Consider the following 27,341-nt stretch of genomic DNA (forward strand, 5'->3'; position numbering starts at 1 on the left):
ACATGCGCATTGAGGTGAGACGCACGCCGCGGATGGTTGAGCGGTTGATTCCGATCAGCTGCAGTAAGTAATGAGTATTGTGTGGGGTATAAAGTTGGTGGTGTCTGGTATATGTCTGCTTGCGGATGGCTCTGGATGATGGAGGGTGACTGCAACATGGTGTGCGGGTCTTGAACGGTCCACATGGGACCGAGGTCGACGGACGTACTGGTTTGATCTTTTCATGTCCTCTCATTAAGCAAATATATTTTTTTTTTATCAAAAAGCACTTTATAGTGCTGCATTGGTTGTAATTTCTACACAAGATTTTTTGCTGAGCCACCACCATCATTGTGATTCTACCTGAAATGCCCGTTGTTGGGTGAAAATAAAATCATAAGACTTTTTTTCATATATCATTATTGATTGAGTGCCTCTTCTTTCAAATTGTATTTTTACTGGACCTTTAAGGAACAGACTATAGGGAGCACCTGGATTTATTAGTATTTAAAAGTGTGCAAATGTCTATACACGGCTATATATATATATATATATATATATATATATATATATATATATATATATATATATATATATATATATATATATATATATATATATATATTTTATTTATTTTTTTATTTTATTTTTAATGGAATGGTGTAAAAATCTGAAAAAAAAATGCGTGGGTTCCCCCCTCCTAAGCATAACCAGCCTCGGGCTCTTTGAGCCGGTCCTGGTTGCCAAAATACGGGGGGGAAAATGACAGGGGATCCCCCGTATTTTAACAACCAGCACCGGTATCTGCGCCTGGTCCTGGTGCAAAAAATACGGGGGACAAAAAGAGTAGGGGTCCCCCGTATTTTTAACACCAGCACCGGGCTCCACTAGCTGGACAGATAATGCCACAGCCGGGGGTCACTTTTATACAGCGCCCGGCGGCCGTGGCACTAAATACCCAAATAGTCACCCCTGGCCGGGGTACCCCGGAGGAGTGGGGACCCCTTCAATCAAGGGCCCCCCCCCCCCCCAGCCACCCAAGGGCCAGGGGTGAAGCCCGAGGCTGTCCTCTCCATCCAAGGGCTGCGGATGGGGGGCTGATAGCCTTGTTGAAAATGTAAGATACCAGCAAGCCTCCCCCGCAAGCCGGTACTTGGAGAACCACAAGTACCAGCATGCGGGGGGGGAATGGGCCCGCTGGTACCTGTAGTTCAACTGCAAAAAAATACCCAAATAAAAACAGGACACAGACACCGTGAAAGTATAACTTTATTCGATACATGCCGACACACATACTTACCTATGTTGACACGCCGACTCTGGCCACGTCTCCAATGTCGACGTCCGGGGTACCTGAAAATAAAATTGTACTCACCTGATCCAGTGTCAAGTTCTTTTATTATAATCCACGTACTTGGGAAAACAAAAAAACGCATTTACCCGAACCAGACGGATTGAAAGGGGTCCCATGTTTACACATGGGACCCCTTTCCCCGAATGCAGAGACCCCCCCGTGACTCCTGTCACAGAAAGGTCCCTTCAGCCAATCAGGAAGCGCCACTTCGTGGCACTCTCCTGATTGGCTGTATGTGCGTCGGAGCTGTATAGTAGCCTAAGAAGCAGAGCCTATCATTTAAGTAGGTCTGCTTCTCTCCCCTAAGTCCCACGATGCAGGGAGCCTGTTGCCAGCAGTGCTCCCTGAAAATAAAAAAACCTAACAAAAGTCTTTTTCAGAGAAACTCAGAAGAGCTCCCCTGCAGTGCACCCAGTCTCCTCTGGGCACAGGATCTAACTGAGGTCTGGAGGAGGGGCATAGAGGGAGGAGCCAGTGCACACCCATTCTAAAGTCTTTAGAGTACCCATGTCTCCTGCGGAGCCTGTCTATACCCCATGGTCCTTACAGAGTCCCCAGCATCCTCTAGGACGTAAGAGAAAAAGGGGGCATGTGCGGCCGGCGGCGTCACTGTTGGGGGCCGCACAAGCTCTCTCTCATTGTGAATGGATGCCGCGCACATGCGCACGGCATCTTTACACGCTGGGAGAGCAGGAAGCGGGCGGCTGTTTTAGCAGGGCGCCGCAGAAAGGGCAGGGCGGGTTTTGCCCTTAAAAAAAAAAAACGGGCAGGGCGCGGCGCCCTGCTAAAACAGCCTAGCGTGAACACTATGTAGCGATGTGTTATGGAGCGACATATTGCTTACATCGCTCAGTGTGTACCCAGGACTACGCACTCCCATGTGACAGACGTTTGGTTTCATGTGATGCACATCAAACCTAGCGTCCTGTGTTATGTTAATGAAGGATGGAACATGGTCGTTCCGTCCTTCATTAAAGTGGCTCCAGTGTGTAGGGGCAATTCGAGCTGATGTTCCTATGTCAGAACGAATGCCCGTTGCGCCAGTGTGTATCCATCTTACGTCAGATTTAACGTTTGTTCCCATACACTCCCAGATTTTAATTCCAACCAACTGGTTAGATGACAGTTGGTCTAGTGCATAGGTCTTCAACCTGCGGCCATCCAGTTGTGGAACTACACATCCCAGCATGGCCTGCCTCAGTTTTCGCATGCATTAACAGAAAAACTGTGGCAGGGCATGCTGGGATGTGTAGTTCCACAGCAGCTGGAGGTTGAAGTGATCTCTGTCACGGCAGTGTCCTAACTTAGAAGTTGTAAGTTTGTGATTCTGTATTATTGTTACCATACACTAACAATCTACAGCTCCAATTGATCTGTGAAATTCAACTTGATAGACAACCTTTCCATTTGACTCTTGGTTGGAATCCGTGATCCCCATACATTGCAGATTTATTTACACAATCATCTGCAAAACGCCAAATTGTCCCGATTGCTGATATATGGGGGCCTTAATTCCTTTTTATTTTTAAATCTATTTAGACAGTAATCTGTGTGTGCAATTTTGTAACGATTTACATAACAGTTAAGCACTGAAGTAATTGTAGTCAAATTAAACCTGCTTTTAGCATGGTCCTTGTGTTTCATCAATGCTACATGTGTGTGACATTATTGTTTGACTAACAATTGTGTAACTGAATAGTCAGAACTCAGGGGCTCCAAATTAACCCTTAGTGGTGGCTGCGAGAACTGTGTTAACTGAATGCGGACGTTACCATAATCACTGACAGCGCTTTCAGACTGGGAACCGACGGATTGTGACAACTATGATCAGTGGCAGGCAGTTTCAACATTTTTTCTATATAAATGATAAACTGACAAAAATTAAGCACTGCATGACAAAATTATAATATGCCTTCTCCCTTATGCTAACATGCTTAAGTAAGATAACACTGGTCTTTGTAGGTTTTCATGCTGCCGATCAGTGAGCGGTTAATTAAATCAGTTGAGTACACATATGCATACAGTGGCTACTTTATTATGTAGACCAAGCATTCCCAACCACGGTCCTCAAGGCACACCAACAGTGCAGGTTTTAGTGATATCCAGGCTGCAGCACAGATGGTTAAATCAAAATAACTGAGCTACTAATTAAGTCACCTGTGCTGAAGCCTGGATATCACTAAAACCTGCACTGTTAAGGGCCCTACACACTGGCCGACATCACTGCACTATATGAACGATCTCGTTCATTAATGAACGAGATAACGTTCATATTGTGCAGTGTGGAGGCCCCAGCGATGAACGATGCGCGGCCCCGCGCTCGTTCATCGCTGGAGCCCTGTCGGCTGTACATGCAGGCCAATATGGACGAGATTGTCCATATTTGCCTGCACGTCTACGAAGCTGGGTGACGGGGGCAGTAAAGAAACTTTAATCCCCCCCCCCCCCCCCACCGCCGGGTCGCCCGTATCGCCGAGTGTGTAGGGCGCTTTAGTGTGCCTTGAGGACCGTGGTTGGGAATGCCTGATGTAGACCTTTCAAGTACTGAGTTCGACCCTCTTCACCCCTCATAAAAGTCCATGATGACAGAATTGCATTATGCAGTTGCCGATTTGTCATACTTCCATTACACCACATCCTAAAGGTGCCTTATGGTAAGTAAAACGATACCATGTAAGCCATTGGATCACACTGAAATGGCGAGATGCAATTCTTTATCTCGCCGGCAGCCACTAGATGGCGCCCAACTGAGCTATTCAATTGTAGCTCCATTCGGCCGTGATGGCTGCCAGCGTTTGCATTTCAGCTCTCCTAGCAAAAAAAATAACTGAGCTTTTCACTATTTTTAGGGCGAATGGGGATTCGCCCTAAGCAATAGCCGGGCCGGATTTTCGTCTAGGCAAAAAATGTGGCAGGGAAGGAAAACACGTGAATTGGCAAAACCACGTGTTTTCCATCGAAAATGCGGGCCATTTTCACAGATTGAGGCATTTTTAGCCAAAATTGCCTTCAAAACAGTCAAAAACATCTCTAATTGAATACTCAGTGGGGCGAATTCATTAGCTCCGAAATGATCGGAGCTAACTGCATACCCCCCCTAATACTGTGGTGGGGTTAGGAGGCAAACCAATGGAGCTGTGTAAAAAATAAGAATTTACTTACCGATAATTCTATTTCTCATAGTCCGTAGTGGATGCTGGGGACTCCGTCAGGACCATGGGGAATAGCGGGCTCCGCAGGAGACAGGGCACATCTAAAAAAGCTTTTAGGTCACATGGTGCGTACTGGCTCCTCCCCCTATGACCCTCCTCCAAGCCTCAGTTAGGTACTGTGCCCGGACGAGCATACACAATAAGGAAGGATCTTGAATCCCGGGTAAGACTCATACCAGCCACACCGTACAACTTGTGATCTGAACCCAGTTAACAGTATGATAACAAAACGAAGTAGCCTCTGAAAAGATGGCTCACAACAACAGTAATAACCCGATTTTGTAACAATAACTATGTACAAGCATTGCAGACAATCCGCACTTGGGATGGGCGCCCAGCATCCACTACGGACTATGAGAAATAGAATTATCGGTAAGTAAATTCTTATTTTCTCTAACGTCCTAGTGGATGCTGGGGACTCCGTCAGGACCATGGGGATTATACCAAAGCTCCCAAACGGGCGGGAGAGTGCGGATGACTCTGCAGCACCGAATGAGAAAACTCCAGGTCCTCTGTAGCCAGAGTATCAAATTTGTAAAATTTTACAAACGTGTTCTCCCCTGACCACGTAGCTGCTCGGCAAAGTTGTAATGCAGAGACCCCTCGGGCAGCCGCCCAAGATGAGCCCACCTTCCTTGTGGAGTGGGCCTTTACAGATTTAGGCTGTGGCACGCCTGCCACAGAATGTGCAAGTTGGATTGTGCTACAGATCCAACGTGCAATCGTCTGTTTAGACGCAGGAGCACCCATCTTGTTGGGTGCATACAATGTAAACAACGAGTCAGTTTTTCTGACTCCAGCTGTCCTTGAAATATATATTTTTAATGCTCTGACAACGTCCAGTAACTTGGAGTCCTCCAAGTCGCTAGTAGCCGCAGGCACCACAATAGGCTGGTTTAAGTGAAATGCCGAAACCACCTTAGGGAGAAATTGAGGACGTGTCCTCAATTCTGCCCTGTCCGAATGGAATATCAGATATGGGCTCTTGTATGACAAAGCTGCCAACTCTGAAACTCTCCAGGCAGAAGCCAGGGCCAACAGCATGGTTACCTTCCATGTAAGGTATTTTAATTCTACCGATTTTAACGGCTCAAACCAATGAGATTTGAGAAAATTTAGAACCACGTTCAAATCCCACGGTGCCACTGGAGGCACTATTGGGGGTTGTATATGTAGTACACCTTTGACAAAAGTTTGTACTTCAGGCACTGACGCCAATTCCTTCTGGAAGAAAATTGATCAGGCCGAAATTTGAACTTTAATGGACCCCAATTTTAGGCCCATAGACAATCCTGCTTGCAGGAAATGTAAGAATCGACCCAATTGAAATTCTTCCGTTGGAGCCTTCTTGGCCTCACACCACGCAACATATTTTCGCCAAATGCGGTGATAATGTTGTACAGTCACTTCCTTTCTAGCCTTAATCAAGGTAGGAATAACTTCCTCTGGAATGCCCTTTTCTTTTAGAATCCGGCGTTCAACCGCCATGCCGTCAAACGCAGACGCGGTAAGTCTTGGAACATACAAGGTCCCTGCTGAAGCAGATCCCTTCTTAGAGGTAGAGGCCACGGATCCTCCGTGAGCATCTCTTGAAGTTCCGGATACCAAGTTCTCCTTGGCCAGTCCGGAGCCACCAGTATCGTTCTTACTCCTCTTTTCCGTATAATTCTCAGTACCTTTGGTATGAGAGGCAGAGGAGGGAACACATACACTGACTGGTACACCCACGGTGTTACCAGAGCGTCCACAGCTATTGCCTGAGGGTCTCTTGACCTGGCGCAATACCTGTCCAATTTTTTGTTGAGGCGAGACGCCATCATGTCTACCTTTGGTTTTTCCCAACGGTTCACAATCATGAGGAAAACTTCTGGATGAAGTCCCCACTCTCCCGGGTGAAGGTCGTGTCTGCTGAGGAAATCTGCTTCCCAGTTGTCCACTCCCGGGATGAACACTGCTGACAGTGCTATGACATGATTCTCCGCCCAGCGCAGAATCCTTGCAGCTTCTGCCATTGCACTCCTGCTTCTCGTGCCGCCTTGTCGGTTTACGTGGGCGACTGCCGTGATGTTGTCGGACTGGATCAACACCGGCTGACCCTGAAGCAGCGGTTTTGCCAGACTTAGAGCATTGTAGATCGCTCTTAGCTCCAGTATATTTATGTGAAGAGACGTCTCCAGGTTTGACCACACGCCCTGGAAGTTTCTTCCCTTTGTGACTGCTCCCCAACCTCGTAGGCTGGCATCCGTAGTCACCAGGACCCAGTCCTGTATGCCGAATCTGCGGCCCACTAACAGATGGGCAGTCTGCAGCCACCACAGGAGAGACAACCTTGTTCTCGGTGACAGTGTTATCCGCTGATGCATGTGCAGATGCGATCCGGACCATTTGTCCAGCAGATCCCACTGAAATGTCCGTGCATGGAATCTGCCGAATGGAATCGCTTCGTACGAAGCCACCATCTTTCCCAGGACTCTTGTGCATTGATGTACTGACACCGTTCCTGGTTTTAGGAGGTTCCTGACAAGTTCGGATAACTCCCTTGCTTTCTCTTCCGGGAGAAATACCTTTTTCTGAACCGTGTCCAGAATCATACCCAGGAACAGCAGATGCGTTGTCGGGGTCAATTGAGATTTTGGAAGATTTAGAATCCACCCGTGTTGCTGAAGCACTACTTGTGTTAGCGTCCCACCGACTTCCAGCTGTTCTCTGGACTTTGCCCTTATCAGGAGATCGTCCAAGTAAGGGATAATTAATACGCCTTTTCTTCGTAGAAGAACCATCATTTCGGTCATTACCTTGGTAAAGACCCGAGGGGCCGTGGACAAACCAAACGGCAGCGTTTGAAACTGATAATGACAGTCTTGTATCACGAACCTGAGATACCCTTGGTGTGAGGGGTAAATCGGGACATGTAGATAAGCATCTTTTATGTCCAAGGACACCATGAAGTCTCCTTCTTCCAGATTCGCTATCACTGCCCTGAGTGACTCCATCTTGAACTTGAATTTCTGTATGTACAGGTTCAAGGATTTCAGATTTAGAATAGGCCTTACCGAACCGTCCGGTTTCGGTACCACAAATAGAGTGGAATAATACCCCTTTCCCTGTTGTAGGAGGGGTACCTTGACTATCACCTGCTGAGAATACAGCTTGTGAATGGCTTCCAAAACCGACGTCCTTTCTGAGGGAGACGTTGGTAAAGCAGACTTTAGGAACCGGCGAGGGGGAAACCTTTCGAACTCCAGCATGTAACCCTGAGATATTATCTGCAGGACCCACGGGTCCACTTGTGAGTGAGCCCATTGATTGCTGAAAATCTTGAGTCGACCCCCCACCGTTCCTGGGTCCGCTTGTAAAGCCCCAGCGTCATGCTGATGGCTTTGTAGAAGCCGGGGCGGGCTTCTGTTCCTGGGCAGGGGCTGCGTGCTGCCCTTTCTTACCCTTTCCTCTGCCTCTCGGCAGATAAGACTGTCCTTTTGGTCGCTTTTTATAGGAGCGAAAGGACTGCGGCTGAAAAGACGGTGTCTTTTTCTGTTGTGAAGGGGTCTGAGGTAAAAAGGTGGATTTGCCGGCAGTTGCCGTGGTCACCAGGTCCGAAAGACCGACCCCAAACAATTCCTCTCCTTTATATGGCAATACTTCCATATGCCTCTTGGAATCCGCATCACCTGACCACTGTCGCGTCCATAAACTTCTTCTGGCAGATATGGACATCGCGCTTACTCTTGATGCTAGAGTACAAACATCCCTCTGAGCATCTCGCATATAAAGAAAAGCATCCTTTAATTGCTCTAGAGTCAATAAAATACTGTCCCTATCCAGGGTCTCAATATTTTCAGTCAGAGAATCCAACCACACTACCCCAGCACTGCACATCCAGGCTGAGGCTATTGCCGGTCGCAGTATAACACCAGTATGTGTGTATATACTCTTCAGTGTAGTTTCCAGCCTCCTATCTGCTGGATCCTTGAGGGCGGCCGTATCAGGAGACGGCAACGCCACTTGCTTTGATAAACGTGTGAGCGCCTTATCCACCTTAGGGGGTGTTTCCCAGCGCGCCCTAACCTCTGGTGGGAAAGGGTATAATGCCAACAACTTCTTTGAAATTAGCAATTTTCTATCGGGGGTAACCCACGCTTCATCACACACATCATTCAATTCCTCTGATTCTGGGAAAAATACAGGTAGTTTTTTCACCCCCCACATAATACCCCTTTTTGAGGTACCAGCAGTATCAGAGATCTGTAACGCCTCCTTCATTGCCGTGATCATATAACGTGTGGCCCTATTGGAAAATACGTTTGTTTCTTCACCGTCGACACTAGATTCATCTGTGTCGGTACCCGTGTCGACTGACTGAGGTAAAGGACGTTTTACAGCCCCTGACGGTGTCTGAGACGCCTGAACCGGTACTAACTGGTTTGCCGGGCGTCTTATTTCGTCAACTGACTTTTGCAGTGTGCTGACATTATCACGTAATTCCATAACTAAAGCCATCCATTCCGGTGTCGACTCCCTAGGGGGTGACATTACCATCATCGGCAATTGCTCTGCCTCCACACCAACATCGTCCTCATACATGTCGACACACACGTACCGACACACAGCAGCCACACAGGGAATGCTCTAATCGAAGACAGGACCCCTTAGCCCTTTGGGGAGACAGAGGGAGAGTTTGCCAGCACACACCAAAAGCGCTATAAATGTATAAAAACAACCCTAGAAGGTGTTGTTTACTATATATGCGCTCTTAATATATAAATATCGCCAATTTATGCCCCCCTTCTCTTTGTTACCCTGTTTCTGTAGTGCAGTGCAGGGGAGAGTCCTGGGAGCCTTCCTCACCAGCGGAGCTGAGCAGGAAAATGGCGCTGAGTGCTGAGGAGAATAAGCTCCGCCCCTTTTTCGGCGGGATTTTTCTCCCGGTTTTTAAGAAACTGGCCTGGGTCAAAATACATACATATAGCCTTAATGGGTATATGTGATGTATTTCTTTTGCCACTAAAGGTAATTATATTGCTGCCCAGGGCGCCCCCAGCAGCGCCCTGCACCCTCCGTGACTGAGTCAGTGAGCCGTGTGACAACAATGGCGCACAGCTGCAGTGCTGTGCGCTACCTTCATGAAGACTGTGGAGTCTTCTGCCGCCTGTTTTCCGGACCTCCGTTCTGCCGTCTCTTCAGCATCTGTAAGGGGGATCGGCGGCGCGGCTCCGGGACGAACCCCAGGCTGACCTGTGTTCCGACTCCCTCTGGAGCTAAGTGTCCAGTAGCCTAAGACTCCAATCCATCCTGCACGCAGGTGAGTTGGAAATCTCTCCCCTAAGTCCCTCGATGCAGTGATCCTGTTGCCAGCAGGAATCACTGAGATTGAAACCTAAAAAAAAAAAAAAAACTTTTCTAAACAGCTCTTTAAGAGAGCCACCTAGATTGCACCCTCTCGGACGGGCACAAAAACCTAACTGAGGCTTGGAGGAGGGTCATAGGGGGAGGAGCCAGTACGCACCATGTGACCTAAAAGCTTTTTTAGATGTGCCCTGTCTCCTGCGGAGCCCGCTATTCCCCATGGTCCTGACGGAGTCCCCAGCATCCACTAGGACGTTAGAGAAATAAGATTTTACTCACCGGTAAATCTATTTCTCGTAGTCCGTAGTGGATGCTGGGGACTCCGTAAGGACCATGGGGATTATACCACAGCTCCCAAACGGGCGGGAGAGTGCGGATGACTCTGCAGCACCGAATGGGCAAACACAAGGTCCTCCTCAGCCAGGGTATCAAACTTGTAGAACTTAGCAAATGTGTTTGAACCCGACCAAGTAGCTGCTCGGCAAAGCTGTAATGCCGAGACCCCCTCGGGCAGCCGCCCAAGAAGAGCCCACTTTCCTTGTGGAATGGGCTTTTACTGATTTTGGATGCGGCAATCCAGCCGCAGAATGAGCCTGCTGAATCGTGTTACAGATCCAGCGAGCAATGGTTTGCTTTGAAGCAGGAGCACCCAGCTTATTGGATGCATACAGGATAAACAGCGAGTCAGTTTTCCTGACTCCAGCCGTCCTGGCTACATAGATCTTCAAAGCCCTGACTACATCAAGCAACTTGGAATCCTCCAAGTCACGAGTAGCCGCAGGCACCACAATAGGTTGGTTCAAATGAAAAGATGACACCACCTTCGGCAGAAATTGCGGACGAGTCCGTAATTATGCCCTGTCCATATGGAAAACCAGATAGGAGCTTTTACATGACAAAACCGCCAATTCTGACACACGCCTAGCCGAAGCTAAGGCCAATAGCATGACCACCTTCCACGTGAGATACTTTAGCTCCACGGTCTTAAGTGGCTCAAACCAGTGGGATTTCAGGAAACCCAACACCACGTTGAGATCCCAAGGTGCCACAAAAGGGGGCTGAATATGCAGCACTCCCTTAACAAACGTCTGAACTTCAGGAAAAGAAGCCAGTTCCTTTTGAAAGAAAATGGATAGGGCCGAAATCTGGACCTTTATGGACCCCAACTTCAAGCCCATAGTCACTCCAGACTGTAGGAAGTGCAGGAACCGGCCCAGCTGGAATTCCTCTGTAGGGGCCTTCCTGGCCTCACACCAGGCAACATATTTTCGCCATATACGGTGATAGTGTTTTGCTGTCACGTCCTTCCTAGCCTTTATCAGCGTAGGAATAACTTCATCCGGAATGCCTTTTTCCGCTAGGATCCTGCGTTCAACCGCCATGCCGTCAAACGCAGACGCGGTAAGTCTTGGAACAGACAGGGCCCCTGTTGCAACAGGTCCTGTCTGAGAGGCAGAGGCCATGGGTCCTCTGTGAGCATTTCTTGCAGTTCCGGGTACCAAGTCCTTCTTGGCCAATCCGGAACAATGAGTATTGTTCTCACTCCTCTTTTTCTTACGATTCTCAGCACCTTGGGTATGAGAGGAAGAGGAGGAAACACATAGACCGACTGGAATACCCACGGTGTTACTAGTGCGACCACAGCTATCGCCTGAGGGTCTCTTGACCTGGCGCAATACCTTTGTAGCTTTTTGTTGAGACGGAATGCCATCATGTCCACCTGTGGCAGTTCCCATCGATTTGTAATCTGAGTGAAGACTTCGTGATGAAGTCCCCACTCTCCCGGGTGGAGGTCGTGCCTGCTGAGGAAGTCTGCTTCCCAGTTGTCCACTCCCTGAAAGAACACTGCTGACAGTGCTTGCACGTGATTCTCCGCCCAACGAAGAATCCTGGTGGCTTCCGCCATCGCCACTCTGCTTCTTGTGCCGCCCTGGCGGTTTACATGAGCCACTGCGGTGATGTTGTCTGACTGAATCAGCACCGGTTGGTTGCGAAGCAGAGGCTCCGCTTGACTCAGGGCGTTGTATATGGCCCTTAGTTCCAGGATATTTATGTGCAGACAAGCCTCCTGACTTGACCACAACCCTTGGAAGTTTCTTCCCTGAGTGACTGCCCCCCATCCTTGGAGGCTCGCATCCGTGGTCACCAGGACCCAGTCCTGTATGCCGAACCTGCGGCCCTCGAGAAGGTGAGCACTCTGCAGCCACCACAGAAGAGACACCCTGGCCCTCAGGGACAGGGTGATCAGCCGATGCATCTGAAGATGCGATCCGGACCACTTGTCCAACAGATCCCACTGAAAGATCCTCGCATGGAACCTGCCGAAGGGAATGGCTTCGTACGATGCCACCATCTTTCCCAGGACTCGCATGCAGTGATGCACCGACACCTGTTTCGGTTTTCAAGAGGTCTCTGACTAGAATCACGAGCTCCTGAGCCTTCTCCGCCGGGAGAAACACCTTCTTCTGGTCTGTGTCCAGAATCATGCCCAGAAAGGGCAGACGCGTCTTAGGAATCAGCTGCGACTTTGGGATATTCAGAATCCAGCCATGCTGCTGCAACACTTCCTGAGAGTGTGCTACGCTGATCAGCAACTGCTCTCTGGACCTCGCCTTTATGAGGAGATCGTCCAAGTATGGGATAACTGACTCCTTGCTTTCTCAGGATCACCATCATTTCCGCCATTACCTTGGTAAATATCCTCGGTGCCGTGGAGAGCCCAAACGGCAACGTCTGGAATTGGTAATGACAGTCCTGTACCACAAATCTGAGGTACTCCTGATGAGGTGGATAAATGGGGACATGCAAGTAAGCATCCTTGATGTCCAGAGACACCATAAAATCCCCCTCTTCCAGGCTTGCAATGACCGCTCTGAGCGATTCCATTTTGAACTTGAATCTTTTCAGATAAATGTTCAGGGACTTTAAATTCAATATGGGTCTGACCGAACCGTCCGGTTTCGGTACCACAAACATTGTGGAATAGTATCCCCTTCCCTGTTGAAGGAGGGGAACCTTTACCACCACCTGCTGGAGATATAACTTGTGAATTGCCACTAACACTACTTCCCTTTCCATGGGGGAAGCTGGCAGGGCCGATTTGAGGTAACGGTGAGGGGGCATCACTTCGAATTCCAGCTTGTATCCCTGAGACACAATCTGAATAGCCCAGGGATCCACCTGTGAGCAAACCCACTGGTGGCTGAAATTTCGGAGACGCGCCCCCACCGCTCCTGGCTCCTGTGGAGCCCCAGCGTCATGCGGTGGATTTAGTGGAAGCCGGGGAGGACTTCTGTTCCTGGGAACTAGCTGTGTTGTGCACCTCTGACCTTCTTGCTTTTCTGCGATCGAAAGGACTGCATTTGGTAATACGGTGCTTTCTTAGGCTGTGAGGGAATATATGGCAAAAAATTTGACTTCCCAGCCGTAGCTGTGGAAACTAGGTCCGAGAGACCGTCCCCAAACAATTCCTCACCCTTGTAAGGTAAAACCTCCATGTGCTTTTTGGAGTCGGCATCACCTGTCCATTGCCGAGTACACAGGACCCTTCTGGCAGAAATTGACATTGCATTTATTCTAGAGCCCAGTAGGCAAATGTCCCTCTGGGCATCCCTCATATATAGAACAGCGTCTTTTATAAGCCCCAGGGTCAGTAAAATGGTATCCTTGTCTAAGGTATCCAGTTCCTCAGCACTACACATCCAGGCCGACGCAATCGCCGGCCTCAGTAGAGTACCTGAATGTGTATAAACAGACTTCAGGATACTTTCCTGCTTCCTATCGGCAGGATCCTTTAGGGAGGCCGTATCCTGTGACGGCAGGGCCACCTTCTTAGATAAGCGTGTCAGAGCTTTATCTACCCTAGGGGAGGATTCCCAGCGCATCCTGTCCGTTGGCGGGAAAGGGTACACCATAAGTAACCTTTTGGAAATCAGCACTTTCCTATCGGGGGAATCCCACGCTTTTTCACATAATTCATTTAACTCATGTGAAGGGGGAAAAGTCACCTCTTGCTTTTTCTCCCCATACATATAAACCCTCTTGTCAGGGACAGGGTTTACCTCTGATATGTGCAATACATCCTTCATTGCTATAATCATGTAGCGGATGGCTTTAGCCATTTTAGGCTGCAATTTTGCATCATCGTCATCGACACTGGAGTCAGAATCCGTGTCGATATCTGTGTCAACAATTTTGGATAGTGGGCGCTTCTGAGACCCTGACGGCCTCTGCGCTGTAGGATCAGGCATGGGCTGAGACCCCGACTGTCCCAAGGCATCAGCTTTATCCAACCTTTTATGCAAGGAGTTTACATTATCATTTAACACCTTCCACATATCCATCCAATCAGGTGTCGGCGCCGTCGGCGGAGACACGTCATTCATCTGCACCTGCTCTGCCTCCACATAGCCCTCCTCGTCAAACATGTCGACACACGCGTACCGACACACCACACACACAGGGGATGCTCTATATGAGGACAGGACCCCACACATGGCCTTTTGGAGAGACAGAGAGAGAGTATGCCAGCACACACCCCAGCGCTATATGACCCAGGAATCACACAGTAACTTAGTGTTTACCCAGTAGCTGCTGTATATATGATTAATGCGCTAAATTTATGTGCCCCCCCTCTCTTTTTACCCTCTTTCTACCGTGAGTCTGCAGGGGAGAGCCTGGGGAGCTTCCTCTCAGCGGAGCTGTTGAGAGAAAATGGCGCTGGTGAGTGCTGAGGAAGAAGGCCCCGTCCCCTCAGCGGCGGGCTTCTGTCACGCGATTTTGTGTAAAATTAATGGCGGGGGCTCATGCATAATACAGTGCCCAGCTGTATATAGGCCGCTTTTTTGCCAGGAGGTAATCAATTGCTGCCCAGGGCGCCCCCCCCCCCCCCCCGCACCCTACAGTGACCGGAGTGTGTGGGTTAGTGTGGGCGCAATGGCGCACAGCTGCAGTGCTGTGCGCTACCTCATATGAAGACAGGAGTCTTCTGCCGCCGATTTTGACGTCTTTCCCACGTAGCAGAGAGTCTGTTGCCAGCAGAAGCTCTCTGAAAATAAAAAAACCTAACTAAAATACTCTTTTATTAGCAAGCTCAGGAGAGCTCACTAAAATGCACCCAGCTCTGTCCGGGCATAGATTCTAACTGAGGTGTGGAGGGGCATAGAGGGAGGAGCCAGTGCACACAAGTAGTACTAAATCTTTCTTAGAGTGCCCAGTCTCCTGCAGAGCCCGTCTATTCCCCATGGTCCTTACGGAGTCCCCAGCATCCACTAGGACGTTAGAGAAAAAGGATTATTTTTCAGCCTCCATGGTTCCAGGAGATGGAGGGGCTTATTATCTTTAGTTCAAAAGAATGCTTCAAGTAAATGGACTAAAGACTACCTCAAAAACAAAACATAATTCATTTTAATAGCATGCATATACATATGAAGATTCAGTTGTAAAAGCTAAGAGGGAAATGTTAACGCACTGTTAAGCACTGCCAAGATATCTCATTGCAAAAACATTTTAAATTAACACTCGCACGCTGTTTCAATGCTCACCGATGTGCTACCGGACAACATCATGATATCTGACTATGGGGGTGATTCAGAGCTGATCGAAGATGTGCTAAATATAGCACATCTACGATCAGATTCTCTGACATGCGGGGGGACACCCAGCACAGGGCTAGTCCGCCCCGCATGTCAGGCCCCTCCCCCCACAAGGGTGCAAAAGCATCGCATAGTGGCAATGCTTTTGCACCTGCTGAGTAGCTTCCTGCCAGCGCAGCTCCTGCGCAGCCTAGATGCGCTGGCAGGCATCTGCCCGCCGCGTCCCAGTTTGCAGTGGCTGCCTGTGATGTCACGAAGCCACCGCGCCCCACCAACGGCGTTCTAACGCCATTTGCATGCCCCCTCCCACCCCGCAACCGCCTCTGCCTGTCAATCAGGCAGAGGCGATCGCAGCCCTGAGATGATAACAGCATCTCACTAGGGTCCCAGGGTGCTCGTGCGCACTCCGCAAAGGGGTGTCGGCAAACTGAAGATCACCCCCGCAAAGGGTTTCAGACTACGATTGCTGCAGCGATCTAGTCTGAATTAGGCCCTATGAACATTAGCATTGCAAACGGTAGACTTGGCAATCACAGAGACATGAATCAGACCTCTAAGGTGCGATTCAAATACGTAATGTGTCTGAAATGGCAAAATCAATTAGGACTATAGTGGTGAGACTCATGCCTGAACATCTCTATTTTTTTCATTTTAGCTCACACTACCCTGCAAGCAAAAATTAGATAGAAGTCCTACTCCAAGAATAAAGCTCATTGCAAGACTAATAATTTAATTGGTCTTGCACTTAATCCCCTTGTAACGATGACAAAAGCAACTAGTCTTTAATTGAACCTCCCCCTTAGAAAAAAAAATAAGAATTTACTCACCGGTAATTCTATTTCTCGTAGTCCGTAGTGGATGCTGGGGACTCCGTAAGGACCATGGGGAATAGACGGGCTCCGCAGGAGACTGGGCACACTAAAAGAAAGATTTGGTACTACCTGGTGTGCACTGGCTCCTCCCTCTATGCCCCTCCTCCAGACCTCAGTTAGGATACTGTGCCCGGAAGAGCTGACACAATAAGGAAGGATTTTGAATCCCGGGTAAGACTCATACCAGCCACACCAATCACACCGTATAACTCGTGATACAATACCCAGTTAACAGTATGAAATACAACTGAGCCTCTCAACAGATGGCTCAACAATAACCCTTTAGTTAGGCAATAACTATATACAAGTATTGCAGACAATCCGCACTTGGGATGGGCGCCCAGCATCCACTACGGACTACGAGAAATAGAATTACCGGTGAGTAAAATCTTATTTTCTCTGACGTCCTAGTGGATGCTGGGGACTCCGTAAGGACCATGGGGATTATACCAAAGCTCCCAAACGGGCGGGAGAGTGCGGATGACTCTGCAGCACCGAATGAGCAAACTCTAGGTCCTCCTCAGCCAGGGTAACAAACTTGTAGACTCTTGCAAAAGTGTTTGAACCCGACCAAGTAACAGCTCGGCAAATTTGTAAAGCCGAGACCGCTCGGGCAGCCGCCCAAGAAGAGCCCCTTTCCTCGTGGAATGGGCTTATACAGATTTAGGGTGCGGCAGTCCAGCCGCAGAATGTGCAAGTTGAATCGTGCTACAGATCCAGCGAGCAATAGTCTGCTTAGAAGCAGGAGCACCCAGCTTGTTGGGTGCATACAGGATAAATAGCGAGTCAGTTTTCCTGACTCCAGCCGTCCTGGAAACATATACTTTTCGGGGCCCTGACTACGTCCAGAAACTTGGAATCCTCCAAGTCCCAAGTAGCCACAGGCACCACAATAGGTTGGTTCACATGAAAAACTGATACCACCTTAGGAAGGAATTGGGAACGAGTCCTCAATTCCGCCTTATCCATATAAAATACAGATAAGGGCTATTGCATGACAAAGCCGCCAATTCTGATACACGCCTGGCCGACGCCCACAGCATGACCACTTTCCACGTGAGGTATTGTAGCTCCACGGATTTAAGTGGCTCAACTCAATGCGACTTCAGGAAATCCAACACTACGTTGAGATCCCACGGTGCCACTGGAGGCACAAACGGGGGCTGACTATGCAGCACTCCCTTAACAAAAGTCTGAACTTCAGGCAGTGAAGCCAGTTCTATTTTGGAAGAAAATCGATAGAGCCGAAATCTGGACCTTAATGGAACCCAATTTTAGGCCCATAGTCACCTCTGACTTGTAGGAAGTGCAGAAATCGACCTAGCTGAAATTCCTCCTTTGGGGCCTTACTGGCCTCACAGCACGCAACATATTTCTGCCATATGCGGTGATAATGGTTTGCGTTCACTTCTTTCCTAGCTTTAAATAGCGTAGGGATTCAGGATCCGGCGTTCAACCGCCATGCCGTCAAACGCAGCCGCGGTACGTCTTGGAACAGACAGGCCCCCTGCTGCAGCAGGTCCTGTCTGAGCGGCAGAGGCCATGGGTCCTCTGAGATCATTTCTTGGAGTTCTGGGTACCAAGCCCTTCTTGGCCAACCCGGAACAATGAGTATAGTTCGTACTCCTCTCCTTCTTATTATTCTCATTACCCTGGGTATGAGAGGCAGAGAAGGGAACACATACACCGACTGGTACACCCACGGTGTTACCAGAGCGTCCACAGCTATCGCCTGAGGGTCCCTTGACCTGGCGCAATATCTTTGTAGCTTTTTGTTGAGGCGGGACGCCATCATGTCCACCTGTGGCCTTTCCCAACGGTGTACAATCATTTGGAAGACTTCTGGATGAAGTCCCCACTCTCCCGGGTGGAGGTCGTGTCTGCTGAGAAAGTCTGCTTCTCAGTTGTCCACTCCGGGAATGAACACTGCTGACAGTGCTAACACATGATTTTCCGCCCATCGGAGAATCCTTGTGGCTTCTGCCATCGCCATCCTGCTTCTTGTGCCGCCCTGTCGGTTTACATGAGCGACCGCCGTGATGTTGTCTGACTGGATCAGCACCGGCCGGCGTTGAAGCAGGGGTCTAGCCTGACTTAGGGCATTGTAAATGGCCCATAGTTCCAGAACATTTATGTGTAGGGAAGTCTCCTGACTTTTCCATAGGCCTTGGAAGTTTCTTCCCTGTGTGACTGCCCCCCAGCCTTGAAGGCTGGCATCCGTGGTCACCAGGACCCAGTCCTGTATGCCGAATCTGCGGCCCCCTAGAAGATGAGCCCTCTGCAGTCACCACCACAGCGACACCCTGGCCCTTGGAGACAGGGTTATCCGCCGATGCATCTGAAGATGCGACCCGGATCACTTGTCCAACAGATCCCACTGGAAGATCCTTGCATGGGACCTGGCGAATGGAATTTCTTCGTAAGAAGCTACCATCTTTCCCAAGGCTCGCGTGCATTGATGCACCGACACCTGTATTTGTATTAGGAGGTCTCTGTCTAGAGACGCCAACTCCTTGGACTTCTCCTCCGGGAGAAATCCTTTTTATCCTGTTCTGTGTCCAGAACCATACCCAGGAACAGTAGACGCGTCGTAGGAACCAGCTGCGACTTTGGAATATTCAGAATCCAGCCGTGCTGTTGTAGCACTTCCCGAGATAGTGCTACTCCGACGAACAACTGCTCCCTGGACCTCGCCTTTATAAGGAGATCGTCCAAGTACGGGATAAGTACTTCGGCCATTACCTTGGTAAATACCCTCGGTGCCGGGGACAGACCAACGGCAACGTCTGGAATTGGTAATGATAATCCTGTACCACAATTTTGAGGTACACCTGGTGAAGAGGGTAAATAGGGACATGCAGGTAAGCATCCTTGATGTCCAGTGATACCATGAAATTCTCCAGGCTTGCAATTATCGCCCTGAGCGATTCCATTTTGAACTTGAACCTTCGTATATAAGTGTTCAAGGATTTCAATTTTAGAATGGGTCTCACCGAACCGTCTGGTTTCGGTACCACAAACATTTTGGAATAGTAACCCCGGCCTTGTTGAAGGAGGGTTACCTTGATTTCACCTGCTTGAAGTACAGCTTGTGAATTGCCGCCAGTACTACCTCCCTTTCTCCGAGGGCAGCAGGCAAGGCTGATGTGAGGTAACGGCGAGGGGGAGTCGCCTCGAACTCCAGCTTGTATCCCTGTGATACTACTTGCAGAACCTAGGGATCCACCTGTGGGCAAGCCCACTGGTCCCTGAAGTTCCCGAGACGCGCCCCCACCGCACCTGTCTCCACCTGTGGAGCCCCAGCGTCATGCGGTGGACTCAGAGGAAGCGGGGGAAGATTTTTGATCTTGGGAATTGGCTGTCTGGTGCAGCTTTTTCCTTCTTCCCTTGTCTCTGTGCAGAAAGGAAGCGCCTTTGACCCGCTTGCTTTTCTGAAGCCGAAAGGACTGTACCTGAAAATACGGTGCTTTCTTAGGCTGTGAGGAAACCTGAGGTAAAAAAAAATTTCTTCCCAGCTGTTGCTGTGGATACGAGGTCCCAGAGACCATCCCCAAACAATTCCTCACCCTTATAAGGCAGAATCTCCATGTGCCTTTTAAGGCAGCATCACCTGTCCATTGCCGGGTCTCTAATACCCTAGTGGCAGAATGGACATTGCATTAATTCTGGATGTCAGCCGGCAAATATCCCTCTGTGCATCCTTCATATAAGACGACGTCTTTTATATGCTCTATGTTAGCAAAATATTATCCCTGTCTAGGGTATTAATATTATCTGACAGGGTATCAGACCACGCTGCAGCAGCACTATTTATGCTGAGGCAATTTTAGGTCTCAGTATAGTACCTGAGTGTGTATATACAGACTTCAGGATAGCCTCCTGCTTTTTATCAGCAGGCTCCTTCAAGGTGGCCATATCCTAAGACGGCAGTGCCACCTTTTTTGACAAACGTGTGAGCGCCTTATCCACCCTAGGGGATATCTCCCAACGTGACCTATCCTCTGGCGGGAAAGGGTACGCCATCAGTAACTTATTAGAAATCACCAGTTTCTTATCGGGGGAACCCACGCTTCTTTACACACTTCATTCACTCATCTGATGGGGGAACAAAAGACAGGCTGCTTTTTCTCCCCAAAAATAAAACCCCTTTTATGTGGTACTTGGGTTCATGTCAGAAATGCGTAACACATTTATCATTGCCGAGATCATGCAACGGATGTTTCTAGTGGATTGTGTATATATATCTCAACCTCGTCGACACTGGAGTCAGACTCCGTGTCGACATCTGTGTCTGCCATCTGAGGTAACGGGCGTTTTTTGAGCCCCTGATGGCCTTTGAGACGCCTGGGCAGGCGCGGGCTGAGAAACCGGCTGTCCCACAGCTGTTACGTCATCCAGCCTTTTATGTAAGGAGTTGACATTGTCGGTTAATACCTTCCACCTATCCATCCACTCTGATGTCGGCCCCACAGGGGACGACATCCCATTTATCGGCCTCTGCTCCGCCTCCACGTAACCTTCCTCATCCATGTCGACACAGCCGTACCGACACACCGCACACACACAGGGAATGCTCTGACTGAGGACAGGACCCCACAAAGTCCTTTGGGGAGACAGAGAGAGAGTATGCCAACACACACCAGAGCGCTATATAATGCAGGCATTAACACTATAACTGAGTGATTTTTCCCCAATAGCTGCTTGTATACATATATTGCGCCTAAATTTAGTGCCCACCCTCTCTTTTTAACCCTTTGAGCCTGAAAACTACAGGGGAGAGTCTGGGGAGCTATCTTCCAGCTGCACTGTGAAGATAAAATGGCGCCAGTGTGCTGAGGGAGATAGCCCCGCCCCTTTTTCGGCTGACTTTTCCCGCTTTTTCTGGAATACTGGCAGGGGTATTTTTACATCTATATAGCCTCTAGGACTATATATGATGTAGATTTGCCAACCAAGGTGTCTTATATTGCCCTCAGGGCACCCCCCCCCCAGCGCCCTGCACCCATCAGTGACCGGAGTGTGAGGTGTACATGAGGAGCAATGGCGCACAGCTGCAGTGCTGTGCGCTACCTTGGTGAAGACCGAAGTCTTCTGCCGCAGATTTTCCGGACCTCTTCACTCTTCTGGCTCTGTAAGGGGAACGGCGGCGCGGCTCCGGGAACGAACACCAAGGTCGGGTCCTGCGGTCGATCCCTCTGGAGCTAATGGTGTCCAGTAGCCTAAGAAGCCCAAACTACCACCTGTTAGGTAGGTTCGCTTCTTCTCCCCTTAGTCCCTCGCTGCAGTGAGTCTGTTGCCAGCAGATCTCACTGAAAATAAAAAACCTAAATATACTTTCTTTCTAGGAGCTCAGGAGAGCCCCTAGTGTGCATCCAGCTCAGCCGGGCACAAGATTCTAACTGAGGTCTGGAGGAGGGTCATAGTGGGAGGAGCCAGTGCACACCAGGTAGTCCTAAAGCTTTCTTTAGTTGTGCCCAGTCTCCTGCGGAGCCCGTCTATTCCCCATGGACCTTACGGAGTCCCCAGCATCCACTTAGGACGTTAGAGAAATAAAAACAAAATTGACTGCTAAGCAAATTACCACCTCGTAGAATCAAGATTTGGAAAGTAACAAGGCAAGCTATTTTCCACAGGTTTTCAGACAAAATCTTTCGCTTTCATAAGTGGATGACTGAAATCTACTTCATCTTATTTATGTATTGCCATAAAGACAGCTCCATTTATGTGCAGGAACAAGTTGAGATATGCGTAGGAACTACAGCTGGTGCAACTATAGTTAACCAATGACATTTCTTCTCTACACTGTAACGCTATGCCTCTGTTCCAGGCAGTCTTTTACACCAGTGAAAACGCCAGGAGCACTTCAGTAACTACTTTGGAGATAAGAAACACTGAGGGTTAAATCAGTAGCAGCTCTTGCCACGGGAAGTAGGCTTTTTGCCTGGGGCCCGCAAGAGCCGCTACTCCTGGTCACGGCGACCCCCCCCCCCCCCCCCCCCAGCGCTGGGCTGTGTGGGGCGCCCACTGCAGCCGGCTCCAGTGACAAACACTAGAGGTCTTAATTGACCCCTAGTGTCAGTGCGGCGCTACTTTGGGAGAGACGTCATGACGTCTCTCCCATAGTAGAGAGGAGCCGGCGGACTGAGACGGAGGGCAGCACTGCAGGATCGGTAAGTATTGTGTGTGTGGTTTTTTTTGTGTGTGTGGCGCTACTGGGGCACAACTACTGGGAGCACTGGCACAGCTACAAGGGGCACAACTACTGGGGGCACTGGCACAGCTACAGGGGCACAACTGCTGGAGTCACAACTACAAGGGGCACAAGTACAAGGAGATAACTGTGGCTATGCCCTTTCCCTATGAAGAAGCAACACCCTCTGTTTTACCTGGGGGGGGGGGGGGGGCGCGCACCACAGGAAATTTTCGCCCTGGGCACCACAAGGTCTAGAACCGGCCCTGGGTTAAATGTATCATCCATCGTTATGGGGGAGAAGCGGTATAAATGCAGGTGGAGCCCTTGTCCACATCGGCATTGCTATCTATAAGATGACACACCGATAAGTGTTTGCAATGTATGAACGGTCAGCAACGCTTTAGACAGCTGCAGATGGCGATGCCCTATCGCCACAGCTCGGACAGATCTGTCCCTGGCTGTGGTGGGTCCCGTATCCAGGCTGCGCAGGGAATCTGGCATGAGTATTAAGATTGCACACACGTGCGAGCACCGAGCTGATGCGCTGTGTGCTCAAACGGTCATCGCCGGAGGAGGGAGTTTTGCAGACAAGATGTTAATACATATTGTCAATGTCACTACCTGCTTCGCCTTAGTAATGAGGCAAAGCAGGACGTGTTACAGCAGCATGATCCGTGCCGCTAGAATATATTTACCCAAGTGCCCTATTTTCACACAACTCCTGCCACTGAGCAACATATTTATCTCCTACCCTAGCTCAAAGGATGAAGAGACATGCACTGACCACCTCATACACCCGGACATACAGAAAAACTCCATACCACTCACAGGTGCACAGCAATCTCATATTATTCACACCCTAGGAGCAATGCACACATCTTACACATCACCCCCCAACCAACAGCAGCAACCTGCTACTTCCACCCCAGGGCACACAGCAGTATCCTGCCACTCACACCCCCTACCACGGCACTATCAACCGCATGCGACACGGTGGTACATTGCCACACACACACACCCTCCCGGGGCTCCAGGAAGTACACTGACACTCGCACACTCCTCCTGGGCACACAGCGGTATCGTGGTACTCACAAACGACTCCCAGACATACGGAGGTAGCCTGCTACACTAACACCGGTACCCTGTCACTTACACCCCATTCCCGGGCACACGGTGGTACCCCGCCACTCACACCCACCTCTCGGGAACACGGTAACGGCCACTCACAGCACCCTCGGGCAGCGCTGAAACCCTTGTGCGGCCCAGAAGGTGACAGGGAACAAAATAACAGCGACCCTCAGCTATGTGATAGACGAAAGCTCCGCAGGCAGGAGACCCGGGACAGGGAGCGGTGACGGCACCGGATACGTTACACCGAGCTGCTGCCGTTACCTTTGAATCTGTAAACACTCCGCCGCTGCTAGCACGACTCCTGCACCAGGACCCCGCAACTCAGGCACCTGTCGCACCGCCTGTCAGGAAGCGACACACCGTCATTCAATGATGCGACTAATGCGGACTGTACACATAGAGTTACTTGGCTAAGTATGCAGAGTGCGCTACAATAGATAACTGGTGGCACTCTGTCTGCCATCAGGCAGTACGTAGGACAGCTAGAGGTAGGACCAGTAGCTCTGCGACCAGGAAGTGACAGCGTGAGAGGGCAGATGATAACTTCCGCCCTTACAGCGCCTTAATGTTTTATTTACTTATTATCAGTTTCTTTTATAGCGCAGTAAATTCAGTTGCGCTTTACAATTAATATGGTAGAACACTGGTAACCAATGGAGGGACTGACAGAGCGGATCTGCAGACGAAGAACGTCTAGCAGATCATCTACGTCTATCCATTCTCAAACCTCCCAACATGACGGAAAAGGTCCCTTAGTCCACTTGGATCTAGCCTCAACCCCCAAAATGACCCTCTCCAGGAGGGACAGAATGCTCTGCTTCTTGACTTTTCTATTAATTTAAGATTGCCATCACCTGTGCTGAAACACCTTTCTTATCCATTACCCTGTCCAACACATGTGCTGGCAATCACACATTCTGTCCCTCCTGGAGAGGGTCATGTTGGGAGGTATGCATTCTCCGTTCGTTTGAGGTCATTTCATTTCTCTTACGTCCTAGAGGATGCTGGGGACTCCGTAAGGACCATGGGGTATAGACGGGCTCCGCAGGAGACATGGGCACTCCAAAGACTTTAGATGGGTGTGCACTGGCTCCTCCCTCTATGCCCCTCCTCCAGACCTCAGTTATATCCTGTGCCCAGAGGAGACTGGGTGCACTGCAGGGGAGCTCTACTGAGTTTCTCTGTAAAATACTTTTGTTAGGTTTTTTATTTTCAGGGAGCACTGCTGGCAACAGGCTCCCTGCATCGTGGGACTGAGGGGAGAGAAGCAGACCTACTTAAATGATAGGCTCTGCTTCTTAGGCTACTGGACACCATTAGCTCCAGAGGGTCGGAACGCAGGTCTCACCCTCGCTGTTCGTCCCGGAGCCGCGCCACCGTCCTCCTCACAGAGCCGGAAGATTGAAGCCGGGTGAGTATGAGACGAAAGAAGACTTCAAAGGCGGCAGAAGACTTCGGATCTTCTATGAGGCCATTGCTCCCAACACACACACACACTGGCGGCACTGTATGGGTGCAGGGCGCAGGGGGGGCGCCCTGGGCAGCAATTATTAACCTTTTAGGGACACTGGCAGAGATATATACTGCGGAGGCAGTATATGGCAAAAACCCCCGCCAGTATAAAGATTTGAGCGGGGTCGAAGCCCGCCGGTGAGGGGGCGGAGCTTGATCCCTCAGCACTAACCAGCGCCATATTCTCCACAGCACGCTGCAGAGAAGCTGGGTCCCCGGACTCTCCACTGCTGAACACATACAGAGGGCAAAAAAGAGGGGGGGGGGACATTTATTTGGCGCAGTGAGTATATTTATAAAAGCGCTGTACTGACTGGGATTTTATTCCAGTATCCGGTGACGCTGGGTGTGTGCTGGCATACTCTCTCTCTGTCTCTCCAAAGGGCCTTATTGGGGAACTGTCTCTCTCTCTCTATATATATATATATATATATCTCCCTGAGTGTGTGGGGGTGTCGGTACGTGTGTGTCGGCATGTCTGAAGCGGAAGTCTCATCTAAGGAGGAGGTGGAGCAGATGATTGTGGTGTCTCCGTTGGCGACGCAGACACCTGATTGGCTGGATATGTGGAATGTTTTAAATGCAAATGTGTCTTTATTACATAAGAGAATGGACAAAGCAGAGTCCAGAGAAAAGTCAGGGAGTCAAGCCATGGCTTTGGCTGTATCATTCACAGGGCCCTCCAGGGTCTCAGAAACGTCCCCTGTCCCAAGTAGCAGACACTGATACCGACACGGATTCTGACTCCAGTGTCGACTACGATGATGCGAGGTTACACCCAAGGGTGGCCAAAAGTATTCATTATATGATTATTGCAATAAAAGATGTTTTACATATCACAGATGACCCCTCTGTCCCTGACACGAGGGTGTGCATGTTTACGGAAAAGAAACCCGAGGTAACCTTTCCCCCATCTCATGAGCTGAACGCGTTATTTGAAAAGGCTTGGGAAACTCCAGACAAGAAACTGCAGATTCCCAAGAGAATTCTTATGGCGTATCCTTTCCCTGCACAGGACAGGTTACGGTGGGAATCCTCGCCCAAGGTGGACAAGGCTTTAACGCGCTTGTTCAAAAAGGTGGCGCTACCGTCTCCATATACCGCAGCCCTCAAGGATCCTGCTGATCGCAGACAGGAAACTACCTTAAAATCAATTTATGCACATACGGGAGCCTTGCTCAGACCGGCAATAGCGTCGGCTTAGGTTTGTAGCGCTGTGGCAGCTTGGGCAGATACCTTGTCATCTGACATTGATACCCTAGATAGGGATAGCATTTTATTGACCTTAGGTCATATTAAAGACGCAGTCTTATTTATGAGAGACGCTTCCAGAGACGTTGGGCTGTTAGGTTCAAGAGCCAACGCCATGGCGATTTCTGCTAGGCGAGCCCTGTGGACCCGTCAATGGACGGGTGATGCCGACTCAAAAAGACATATGGAAATTGTGCCTTACAAGGGTGAGGTTTTATTTGGGGAAGGTCTCGCGGACCTGGTTTCCACAGCTACCGCGGGTAAATCTACCTTTTTACCTTATGTTCCCCCACAGCAAAAGAAAACACCGCAATATCAGATGCAGTCTTTTCGGTCGCATAAGTCCAGAAGAGGTCGGGGCTCTTCCTTCCTCGCCAGAGGTAAGGGTAGAGGGAAAAGAATGCCTGCTACGGCTAGTTCCCAGGAGCAGAAGTCCTCCCCGGCTTCTACTAAATCCACTGCATGACGCTGGGGCTCCACTGAGGGAGTCCGCGCAGGTGGGGGCACGTCTTCGACTCTTCAGCCATGTCTGGGTTCAGTCAGGCGTGGATCCTTGGGCGATGAAGATTGTATCCCAAGGCTACAAGCTGGAATTCGAGAATGTGCCTCCTCGCCGATTTTTCAAATCGGCTTTACCAGCTTCTCCCCCAGAAAGGGAGATAGTTTTAGCTGCAATTCAAAAACTTTGTCAACAACAAGTGATTGTCAAGGTGCCCCTAGTTCAACAGGGGAAGGGGTACTATTCAACCCTGTTTGTGGTCCCGAAACCGGATGGCTCGGTCAGACCCATTCTAAATCTAAAATCCCTAAACCTGTTCTTGAAAAAGTTCAAATTGAAGATGGAATCGATCCGGGTAGTTATCTCCAGCCTAGGGGGGGGGGGGGGGGGGATTTTATGGT

General features: G+C 49.7%; 1 protein-coding gene across 4 annotated transcripts in view; it reads right to left on the bottom strand.

Annotated features, from left to right (window-relative positions):
- UPF2 (UPF2 regulator of nonsense mediated mRNA decay) overlaps positions 1–24,187 on the bottom strand; it is a 376,291-nt gene extending 352,104 nt beyond the window's left edge. For 2 of the 4 annotated variants that reach the window (XM_063926873.1, XM_063926875.1), the window contains exon 1: positions 23,940–24,186. The gene's annotated coding sequence lies outside the window, so the exon portion shown is untranslated. The other 2 variants (XM_063926874.1, XM_063926876.1) reach the window with 2 other exon arrangements.
- Positions 24,188–27,341: the final 3,154 nt, after the last annotated feature.

Source organism: Pseudophryne corroboree, chromosome 6 (genome assembly GCF_028390025.1).
Source record: "Pseudophryne corroboree isolate aPseCor3 chromosome 6, aPseCor3.hap2, whole genome shotgun sequence".
NCBI lineage: Eukaryota > Metazoa > Chordata > Amphibia > Anura > Myobatrachidae > Pseudophryne > Pseudophryne corroboree.